Source organism: Asterias rubens, chromosome 15 (assembly GCF_902459465.1).
Source record: "Asterias rubens chromosome 15, eAstRub1.3, whole genome shotgun sequence".
Lineage (NCBI taxonomy): Eukaryota > Metazoa > Echinodermata > Asteroidea > Forcipulatida > Asteriidae > Asterias > Asterias rubens.
In genome coordinates, this window is record NC_047076.1 from 6,703,271 (window position 1) to 6,714,889 (window position 11,619).

The 11,619-nt window shown below is 38.0% G+C and overlaps 1 long non-coding RNA gene across 1 annotated transcript; it reads right to left on the bottom strand.

Annotated features, from left to right (window-relative positions):
• Positions 1-743: 743 nt before the first annotated feature.
• LOC117299785 lies at positions 744-4,727 on the bottom strand. The gene is made up of 3 exons (XR_004520104.1): positions 4,548-4,727; positions 3,656-3,762; positions 744-2,115 (listed from the first exon to the last, which is right to left on the bottom strand). It is a non-coding gene; the product is annotated as an uncharacterized LOC117299785 (long non-coding RNA).
• Positions 4,728-11,619: the final 6,892 nt, after the last annotated feature.

Genomic DNA, 11,619 nt, shown 5'->3' on the forward strand with positions numbered 1-11,619 from the left:
AACAGAATAGCACACCGTACTCTCACCCACACCCACACAGCGCCTGTAATGTACATCCACGCAGCCTCACACACAGCCCCCAAACACACTCACAGCTATTCCACACACACCGCTATCGCCCACAATCCCAGCCCGTGAGCCGTGACCCCACACACACTCACCGCTATTCCACACACCGCTATTGCCCACAATCCCAGCCCGTGAGCAGTCAAGGGAAACTGCAATTGTGTGGTCGATGTGATCAAAAGCCTTAGAAAAGTCAGTGAGAAGAATGGACGATATATAGACTTGGGTAGTTCAGCATTAGCATGGAGTGTGTGAAGAACATCAATTAAACAGTGCGTAGTGGATACGTTCTTGATGTTTCCGAACTGGGCGGGGTCGAGGTTGGGTTTAATCGACGCCATTGTTTGTTGTATTGGTATTTGCGATAAGGGATCCATATATGAGCGTTTTCGAATCGAAGGCTCAGGCTTGAGGCTTCAGGCTTGGGATTTTCAGGCTCCGGCTCAGTGAGGCTCAGGCTTCACAATAAACAACATGGCGACGAAATTGTTTCGAACACTTCGGCTTCACGGGATTAGGCTTCATGTGGCCCTCGTGGTGGATCATGGGGGAAATAATAATGCACGAGAACAAACGTGCGTCGTCTGCTTTTTGTGTGTGAGGCATTTATTTAATGATTGTAAAACAAAACAAAAAATAACACCACCACATCACAAAACACAAAATCATACCATTTGTATTGTAACAAACGCATATTTGCTTTCTGATGGTTTAATATTGTAAAAATACCTCAATAACTTAGAGCAGCCCACTTTTTAGCTTCACTTGATTGTAAAATGACTTATTTTAGTGAAAGCCAACAAATGATGGTTGTTTTCATCAACAACGAAACGGACCAAAAATGTTCTGAAAACATAGCTTTATTTTGTTGTAATATATGTCAACAACATGCCTTGCATTGAAACTGGAAAGCAGGGAAATTTCGAAAGGTATGTTCTGTTATTTGAAAACTATAGTATTCTTTTAGAATAAAAATAACATTACTCTGACTATCAAGTAAAAACTGCATACAAGCTATACTGCACTACAATGAAAACTTTATTTTATCATAAATTGAGTTACTTTTAAACAAAAGAAGTATCAATTTACAGCAATTGATTGTTTAAATAACTTTTTTTAAGATTACAAAGACGGTGCTAATAAATAATTGTTTGTGTTCTCCCATTAGGCTGGGAAAATGTTAGGTTACTTAACAACTTTTAAGTTCATTGCAATTATGATGATCTCCACTTTAAAGTCAAGAAACATGATTATTTCGTCAACTGTTAGGTTAGTATTTCGGAATTGTCAAGTTTTTTCTAATTGTATTTTTCAGCTGTAGAATAGTTGCTAGCAAAAAATTGCAAATAAGGACAGGTCAGTTTGCTTTATGTTACTTTACAGAGTTAGAATTGAGCTTTATATCTTTATCGACACAGGTGAAGTTTCTTCTGCTTAATCACCAGTGATATTTCCTCTACTGATGACTAAGCCTGAGCGACTAGTGGGACAGACAAGTGTCGAAGTGGAGACTATTGATTGCCTTGTCGAGTTACAAATACCATTTTTCAACTACTCACGTTACTCGACGTGCTACCATGACTACTAAAAAACAGTCACGACTAGGAAACTTTCTAGGACGATAGGTGGCAGCAGACTTACCGGGTAAAGCCATGTTCGCAGAATTATGTGCAAGCTCATAACTACGTAAACAATGGAAGTTTACCCAGTAAGTCTGCTGCCACCTAGCGTTGGAAAGTCTCCCATTGTGTCGCTCTTGCCTATTCCCTACAACTTCAATCCTTTTAGCACAAATTTTACTTGATTGGGCCTGCGGCAAACAACTTGCCGCAATGTATCTTAGGAGTTTAAAATAGTCACAACTAGTGTCAAAGTCGTGACTACAATGTTTTTGACACTAGATGAGTAGTAAACTTCACTTGTTGCCCAGGCCTACTGGTGACATCTTATATTGTTCTGAAATGAACTAACAGGTCTTTCGCTTTGATGCGGAACTGGCTAGCACATGTTACGCTTCTCACATTGATGCTTTTCTGCAGATCCTTGTAACTGAAATGAGAAGAAGATACAATCTTATGAGTATGATCAAATAGTCAATGCTTGAGTATTATACACATAATGAATGTTTATGAGTGCAATGGTGCGAATATGTTCATGAGTTGAAAGATGGAATGTTCTATTCAACGAGGCGGAGCCGAGTTGAATGGAACATTCCAGCTTTCAACGAATGAACATATTCGCACCATTGCACGAATGAAAAACATTCATTATTTGTTTTATATAACAACCAAGTAGATCTTTGTCATTTTGATTGAAAGATACAACTTTCAAAACAAACAAAGCGTAGGCCTACAATTTTTAATTGTAGAATCCGAATGCTAGTATTAGTAATTTTACTAATATTATTCCTCGCAGTAACACTGCTGCGTTACAAACACGCGCACGCAGTGATGTTTTTACTCAGCTTTTTCAATCCATCCGAAAAGTACCATTGCACGCTGGAAACGTGCAATGGTACTTTTCGGATGGAACGAAAAAGCACGGTGAGTGACTCAGCGTGCAATGGTACTTTTATTTGCTATCACGTGACGGACAATCCTCCAATCAAATGGCAAGGATCGGCTTGGGTGTTATATAAAATCAAATAATCAATGCTTGAGTACATGTATGATCAAATAATCAACGCAGCCCTCAACATTATAAATTGCAAAATTATAGCATTATCATACCATTTGGGTGATCATTGTACAATGTATCTAAACAAAATTGATTTTTAGCTCTTGGGATTTAATGTTGGTTTAGAGAGTTTTCTTTCTATTACCCCCCCCCCCTTAGATATAAAAAACAAAGGTTAACATTCAAGAGGGGATTGACTTGGAAGTCTCTCGAACTCCAGATCACCACTGATTATCAGAAACATCTCAAAAGGATGTCGGGTTAGCCTTGCTAAGCCTTGCTAAGGCAGTCAAATTGTCACTCCGAAAAGACGCAACTACCGTATACATTGTACACTGAGCGTAAAATTAACCACATCCGGCACATCGCACGACACGACGCCCCCGTACACAGCCTCCGCATGCGGTTAGTGGTACGAGTGCGGATTACTTCAGCAATGTGACAGTGTATACGGGTGGGTCGTGCGGTGTGATTACACACTACGCACAGTGTATACGGGTGGGTTTAGACCGTCGTCTTTTTCTGAGTGAATAATACCACAGCCTTGATATTTATAGTATTCATTTTGGTTTTAACCCATAAACACCGATGTGGTAATTGCACTATATACTCAATACTTACCGGAGTAAAAACCAAACTGAATACTCGTAACCTGGTGCAATTTTAATATCATTTGCAGTTCCGGCTGCTAAAATTTAGGATTCAAACTGCCTCAGCTACTGGGCAAACTCGGTGGTCTAGTTTAGCATGAAACTGCTCTAGAATTGCAAAGGTTGTGGGTTCGAATCCCACCTGAGTAATTTGCCTGTGATTTTTGTTTTCACAAAACTCAGGTAAGTACTGAGTATACAGTGCTTATATAACACACATTGGTGTATATGGGTAAAAACCAATTTTGTGATTCATACCGTACCTGACAGATATGGGCAGTGTTCAAGCATGGTTCAAGTATCCTTTTGCCCCTACAGACTTGAACCTAGGCCGGGTGGTTTTCCTCACACCAAAGTCACTCTTCCAACTCTACATTGTACAATGAAAGTTAATACAAGTAAGAATGTTGATGAATGCCAGTCCTCTTCTACAAAAAAGTTGGAATCCTTAATCCACAAGCAAAAGGTGTTTTTCTAGCAAAGTCCCCCCCCCCCCCATCTCAACACCTAACCCATATAGCCTCTGCTTGATAAGTTGATGCAGGTGTACATGTATCATCATTCATTCATTCATGGCTAATATTTAAATTTATGTAATCATGTAACCTTTTTTTTTAGTTGCCAAGAAATGTATTTCCCTTCAGAAAACTCAAATAAATTACTACCCGGTACATCATCAGTCAGAAGTAAACAATATGAAATATTATTATTAAAAAAGTAGGCCTACAACAAAAACATTCTTGAAAAAAAGGAACAAAGCGAAATATTATTCATAAGTAACAAGAGTGTTCAATGTAATTGGTTCAGCTTAAACGAAACCACAAGATTTATAACTAATAATATCACTATCCAGCTCTCGGCCTTGGGATTATAAAAAATAATAAACAACTGTCGTTTTTAATCAGCAGACAAGGAATTTTAATTTTCTGCCAACGAAAAATCAACCATAACCAAGTTAAGAAGACAGGCCCTACTTTCACAAATATTATCCTGTCAAATAATTCCCGAATGTAGCTTATCTTCATCAGTAAATGTTGAGAATAAAACCAAAAGACAATTTTCACGAATTAGATGCAGCACTAAGTTTATGGGCACACGTCATTTTTAACGCGAAGTAAATTATCATAAAAAATTACATTATATATCAAAACTTACCTTAATATCATTGATGCAAATTGTTCGCCTTCTCATGGGTGATATATCAGGTGAAGACTGTTGTTATTAATAGTAAAACACAATCAAAAGAGCCAAATTTGTCAATTTTATTGAACGGTAACCGAGGATTTTAATGGCTGCCGCAAGAAAAAGATTTATCATCCCGAATCTGACGTCATGAAGCCTGGCGAAGCCACCTCTTGAGGAGGCTTCGCCTGGCGCTGTTTTCAGCCAAAATCGAAGCCTCAGAGATCAAATTCGAAGCCCGATCCGGAGCCTCCGATTCGTACGCGGCTTCAAAATGGCTGCATCAGTCTGAAGCCCAAGCCTGAGCCTGAGCCTTCGATTCGAAAACGCTCATAGACCTTATTGCAGATAGCAAAAATCCGACGTCCCGCAAAGGATTGTGGGAGATATTTGGCACCTCCAGTTATACGGTCGTCACGTAACGTGTTCTACAAAGTTTTTTTGTAAACAATAAGTTTGTAAACATTGACATTGTTTGTGGTGGACGGTCATGCTTCTGTGGCGGAAGACAGTTTCACCCACGAATGGGTGTACCTCCATGCTTTATTTAGCCATGTCAGATGTGTATTATTAATATAAAAAACTACGACAATAATGCCATCGGACCAGTGTGTGTGCTTTGCGACTCAACGGAAGAACGAGGGAGTGTACATGTATGAACATACGTAGGTAGGTCCATGCATGTTCTTTTGACTTTGAATGAACACAAAATAGTTTAATAAAATATCAATAAAGCTTGTTGATGATTTAATCATGACCGGGTCATGATTAAATCATCAAGCATGTCAAACCCAACAAGCTGTAGGCTACAATTTGAGCATTGTATAGGCTAGATTTATGTGTGATTGGTGGTAGAAACTAAAAAAGAAACATAGGCCTATTCAATTATATATTCCTCGACATTTTTTAGAGATAACAGATATTGATATTATATTCAGAATATAATATCTATATTCTGATAATGATACTGCTCATTAATTAGCTCATAGTCATATTAGTCATGACTGACTTTCAGGGCAGAGTGTTTGGTTATGATTTACAAGGCAAAAGATCATTCATAAATGCCTCAATCAGTTTCGCTATCTGCATTCCTGTTGTGGTGGAAAGCGCTTCACGTGGGGTCAGGGTGTTTAAAGTTAACGAGTGATAAAGACCAGCTGGAGCTGTTTATAACCGGTTGTTTTTGGATATGTTTATGCATAATTATGTGCTGGTCTTGGTGCTAGATGTTTCACCGATACGGGCGATGTTTGTGAGTTGGCCGCGCTGGGTATGAAAGCAAAACAAGAAACGTCTTGCACCAAGACTAACTACGCACACACCACACAGTGCATCCGAAAATTGTCTCAGTCATTAAAATGCAACACATGTCAGGTCATCAAGTAAGATAGGTAAAAGAGGAACAAGGGCTGAACGACCATGACCCTGCCTGTTTTAAACGCCTTTTTAAGAACTTGTAACCACTCATTTATTCCCTTAGTTTTTGTCTGCTTTATCTTTCAGATAATTACTTGTGCATCAACATGCTTCGTGACAGCACTCATATTGGAAGCAGTTATTCTCCCAGTACTGTGTTCACTCCAAAGATGTGATCTGTACTGTTGTTTTGTGGACTCGACCAACCACATCCTACTTCTTTTGCTGCAGGAGAGTTCATTGACCATCTTCTGAATTGACTAAAGGCTGTGTGTGTGTATGTGTGTCTTCATGCTCTTGAGGCCATTTTTGACTGATGACACGTAAATTGGCGATGAAAAGATAAATGTTAATTGCAGAGTGAACTGTGACGCAAGCGTTCTGTCGGCTGTTGGGCTTTGAAAACACCTAAAGGTATCGCAAGTGCTTCTTAATATGCCTGTGCGTGGCGTCCTGCGGTTGTAGGCTACAATTCTCAGAGAAAGTAGAATAATACAATACAATACAAACAATAACACTGTCCAAACGTCCATTTCCACTGTCTTGAAGAGTTTAAAGCTTCATTTATTCTGGTTACTTAAATCATACAATAATACTTCATAATGCAAAGATTTAAATAATACCAAGGGTTGCAATTGCAAAGATCTAGAGGGTTGTAGTTAACCGCCTCAGTACAGTCAACATGAACAATACCTGAGGCAAACAAGGGTAGATAATAATTGAGTAAAGTAAACTGCAATGTAAGTGTTTTTAAGGGGCCATGAAAATACCAAGTGTGTTATAAAGTTAATATTACCAATTTAAATATTTGAAGAAAAAAAATTAAAGGATGGAAATTGTAAATAAAAAATTGTTTGTAAACAAATATATGGAACAAAAAGTGTGACAGGTTTGGATTTATTTTCAGCACGAGTTAAATTATGTGTACCCACAATGAAACCTTTAAACTCTCACCATAAAATGGGTCAAATAATTACAGATGCTTGTTAGATTGTGAACAATTGTTTTCACACCAACCCCAGGAGTTAAATTCACAACATGCATGATGTAACATTCACAAACTAGAGTTTGTCATAGGTTTTATACATATCTGCAGTTTTATCATGGCACAGTCATCTTTAGATTCCATTCCAACCTGTGGGTGTAGCAGATAGTCTGACCCCTCTTCTAGAGTCTTTTTGTGAACAAGGACTCTGACATGCATGACGTGTTTGCCAAAGGTGGCTGCAGCTTAATAAATATCAATTGTTTTAATAATGGCTTTGTGAAGTTATGAGACAGCTTAATACATAACAAATTGCCTCTGGCAGTACTGAACCCATTATTAGTGGGCCCTGAACCACCTGACCACAGTGCCAGTCTACTTACTTGTTAATTTAAATCCAAATTTTGAAGATGCAGAGTTTGCAGAGAATCACATTTAAGTGCTCACAATACTTCTTCTTTGATGGCAAGGTTTGAAATGACTTTTCACCCACTTAAACTACAAAATGAGACCTATCAGTATATAAGTTTAGAATCAGGTTTAACAGATGTACAAATATAGATTATTTATAAAGAATATAAAAGCGAGTTACTGTATAAATAGTCTTCTCAATATGGCTTTTTATTAGTCTATCATAACCAAAAATGTATTAATTGGGATAGTTGCCCCCAAAATAATAAAGTTAAATGGTGACAATTTCCAAGTAAAACTAAAAGGATTTATTTTTTGAGTATGCCCAATGCAGAATCTATTTTTTTTATTGAATAAATCAAACTTATTTGAAAACAAAAATTTAAAAGAAGTTATATTCTTTTTTCAAATTCCTACCTTAAGAAGGGTTTCGCTCATGTGACCTAGTCCTTGCTTTTCAAATTACAAACCTACAAAAACTCATAGTCTCATATCATATGATAAAATTATAGACATAACAAACATACCATTATTACAGTACCAGTAGGGTCTAACAATAAAGCTTACAACTTGATGCTTTATGTTACAGTGTACTAAAAGTATCATTTTTGTAATACATGCACAAAACAAAGCACAAAGTATGTAATTATATTATGCACAGAATCATGTTCGTACAATACGTGTACATCAAACTTGTATAAACTGAACCCTTGAATAAAAAATGTTTATGCTAGGACTACTTCTAAGTTCTAGAAACTAGAAGTATGCTAGGACCTACACCAGAACCTTGTCGTACTTGTCATGTCATGATCTACGGTATAACCATGGAGGTAGAAATAGATTTATATTAATAAATATAAGTATAAACCACAATTACTTAGTCACTTTTGGTCACTGTAATTTTGAACCATATCAGTGGTAGACCTAAAAAGTTGATGGTGTGAGAAATAAGGAAAAAGTATCATCTGCCACATAAAGTTTTAAAAATGTACAACTACCAAGCTATTCTATTTACGTCCACGTCATTGCTGATTAGTGGCATACAATTACACAATCGAATCAAGACAATGTAACCATTGATGGGCTTTATCCACAGAGCTATATCTAGACTCTATCTAGACCAGGAATAAGAAATGTTTTTATTTTTTGTAAAACAGTCATGACAGTCCTCGATCATCATGACCTTGGCAATGTTTCTCTGTTTTGTAACAGAACAAAATGTCTTACTTTTGTCATGGAGGTCGTCCATGCTTTTGTCGAAGTATTTATCAGCACAAATCGGAGTCACTGGTGGGAAGTTTTGGTTGTTATTTCCGATCCTTCGAGGGTGACTGATGGTTGCGGGAGGGTCACTGATCCGTGTTGCAACTTTTCGCCATTGACCTTGTCAATGTCATTGTCAGTCTTCCGACGCCCTACAGACGTAGACGGGCAAACCTAAAAACAGTAATTTTATCACGAAAAAATGTCGCCTTTGGAGTTTGTCTTTAACTACTGTGTCTTGGCACATTCACTCTAGCTAAAGATTACCTTAGTTCGTCTATGCCAGAACTATTTATTCTATCAATCAGCTCTTTCTCGTTCACTCCTGCCACATCCATTTTGCAAACCGATCGATCGTGTACGAACGTTGAACGTTGTTTACTTTTTTGAGCGAGGTGCCAAATTTTTCCCACAGTCCTTTGCGCGCACATGCGCAGTTGTTCAAAATCGCTATCTGCATAAAGCTTCTATGAAGTTTGGCTAAGTGATTGTGAGCCGTGACGGCTCACGGTAGAACCATGGAACGAGCCATGTAGTTGAACTTCGGACTTTGCGGGTGTATAGTCCTTTTTGTTTGTTGTGCATGGAGGTTTTGAGGATCGAGTTGACGGAAAAAACCTCCTTGGTTGGCTTGGTCGGCCGAATGTTAGTAAAACACTTAATCTTAAAAACAGATGTTTTAACCAAATTCAGCATTTTCTGCAAACTTTCAATTAAATAAAAATACCTCTCATAATTATTTGTTTTGTTTTTAACAAAATCAACAAATTTGGTTACATTGTTACAAAAAATAACGATCTTTTCTTAATTTGAACTTACGGCTTTCCATAGTTTTCCAATCTGGGTTGGCAACAACTCGGGCTGGGATGGATGAGGCGCTCAAATCAGAACATTATCATTTCGTTGCCCGTGGAGGAAAGAAGTCAAGGTGAAAGCGTAAAAATTTGTCTTATTTGTTTTTGCTGCATTATGTCAACTTAAGAAAACACCCACCATGGAGATTGCAAAAAAGCGTAAAGTGTACTCAATACGCGTCATCAATAAAATGTTAAATTTGGATAAAAACCAGATCGTGGAGTTGGATCTTCATAACACATGGCATGATGTTTTTGTCGAAAAGTTTCCAAACTTGTTTGAGTATAAGATAGATGTGATCCGGATTGCCCACTCACCCAAACCTAATTATTACTTCGAAATGACGGAAAAGCAGCCCGTAGGAATCGGATATGAATTTAATCGTGACTTGAAATGTGTGGAGTTTATTGTTAGCCGCCGAAGCAGTGCTGTAGCGGGTAAGTTTTGACAATTAGTTTGGCTTTACTCATTTTATAATATTAGTGCACTTTATTATTATTTAATGCAAGTTATAGCCACGAACAATGTTAAAAACCACTCTATGCTACACTAGAGAAAGGTATAACTACACTAACTTGGGGGGAGCTGAACTTTTAATTTTTACAGGATTTTTTCAAAAAGATTTGTTGGTGTTGAAATTTTGCACGGTTGAAAGTTGAGAGAAGTGTTTCACCAATCACGCCCCTAAGTGAACTCTCTTTTGTAAAAGAGTGAAACTTCTACTCGGTTTGTCCGCCATACCACTCTTGCAAAGAACCATTATGACGGACAACTCTTTTTAGAGTGATACGGGTACTTTCAACTCGATTTAGAGTGAAGTTCATTTCATTGCGTGGGACCATTAACGACTTGTCCACAAGTCTACGAAAGGGGGTTCCCCTAGGGGAAAAGAGTTGTAGGAGTGGCCAAGCGGGCGAGTCCATTGATGACGGGGATAATTATCTTTCATTAATAGATTTGTTTGTTGACAAAGCGATGGGAAGCATTTGGAAGCGTTCTTTTCTTTCCAGTTTCAGTGGGATGGCCCCCTACATTATATTTTTTATAAAGTTCCATACCTATGGTTTATTATTATTATAATCTCAAAGTATCCATAAGTGTTTTCATAATTATTAACTATTCTCTGTTTTTCTCTACAACCAGAGACGAGTAGGTAAGCCTTGTTTAACAGGCATCAGGTTCTTTGGGTTTTAACAGTTTCTTGTTTTTCGAAGATTCTCTATGACGGTTGATGTGTGCAGTCAGTAAACTTGATAAGATTCGCACGATCGGCCCTCTGTTGGTTACATGTATAGGAGAACACTGTAGCTTCTTGAAAACAAGACTACAGGCGGAACCGTGCGCGGGCCGGGTAGCCGGCCGGCCGTGTTGAATGTGCGCTCACTGTACGCGTACGACCCTGCTCTATGGTACCAGGGAAAGGCAAAAATAACCGAATCCACAGCAGCAAACTTGGCCAAATTCTATCTCTATGTTACACCTGTATTTATCAGGCACGGTCACTTTATTTGTTTGTTTTGTCAAAAGCCGTCTTCATTTTTGTTTAATGATTTGCTATACACTACAAAAACAGTAAGTAGGGTTACGTTATTATCGCAACATCCCATTACTTACTTGCTGATGAGGTGCTGTAGTTTTTTAAAAAGTCACGAAAATAATTTTTGTCTCGGTACGGTAGTCTACTCTTAGTCTATGACTCTAGCATGTAAAACGTTAATTTCCTACTTCAAGAAACTACAATATAAGGCTCCCCTGCTCACAGGGGATCGCCTTATAGTTTCTAGAAGTATTAATTTCCCATATGGTTTAACATGCTAAAATAATGGGTCCTATTAAAAGCCGACAACGCCGACAACAAGTCCAGAGCGCCGACAACTCGCCGCCAACAAGTTTTAATTACCTCGAAAATTGCCAATATACCATAGATGTATTAGAACTATATGTGTTCTGTAATATAAACATAAATTTAATGGAAAAACTTCACGAAAAGTGTGAATTTTTAACCAGAAAAAAAACTGAACGTTCACGGAAAACGGTCGGACGCCATCTTGGCTTAAAATCGTGTTCGGACCAGTCCATTATGATGCGGGTGAGTCGGGCTGAGCAATAGAGGGC